Genomic DNA, 483 nt, shown 5'->3' with positions numbered 1-483 from the left:
TTCCGTTCTCCCACAAAGGGCAGTCAAGCAGTTTCCCCATCTCTTTCTGAGCCAACTTTAGCTTTAAATTCACACAGTCATAATTTAATATGATTTAAATGATGAGATAATTCATCAAGACAGCTGTAGAAGCTGTTAATATGTTGGTCTTCACACACACACACGCATACAAACATATATATATATATATATATATATATATATAATATATATATATATATATATTCATATATATATATATATATATATATATATATATATATATATATATATATATATTATTATATATATATATATATATATATATATATATATATATATATATATATATATATTATATATATATATATAAGTATGTGCGTGTGGTTGTGTGTGTGTGTGTTGTGTGTGTGTGTGTGTGTGTGTGTGGTGTGTGTGTGTGTGGTGTGTTGTGGTGTGTTGTGTGTGTGTGTGTTGTGTGTGGTGGTGTGTGTGGTGTGTGTG

Source organism: Penaeus monodon, chromosome 3 (genome assembly GCF_015228065.2).
Source record: "Penaeus monodon isolate SGIC_2016 chromosome 3, NSTDA_Pmon_1, whole genome shotgun sequence".
Classification (NCBI taxonomy): domain Eukaryota; kingdom Metazoa; phylum Arthropoda; class Malacostraca; order Decapoda; family Penaeidae; genus Penaeus; species Penaeus monodon.
Note: the sequence above shows the minus strand (reverse complement) of the source record.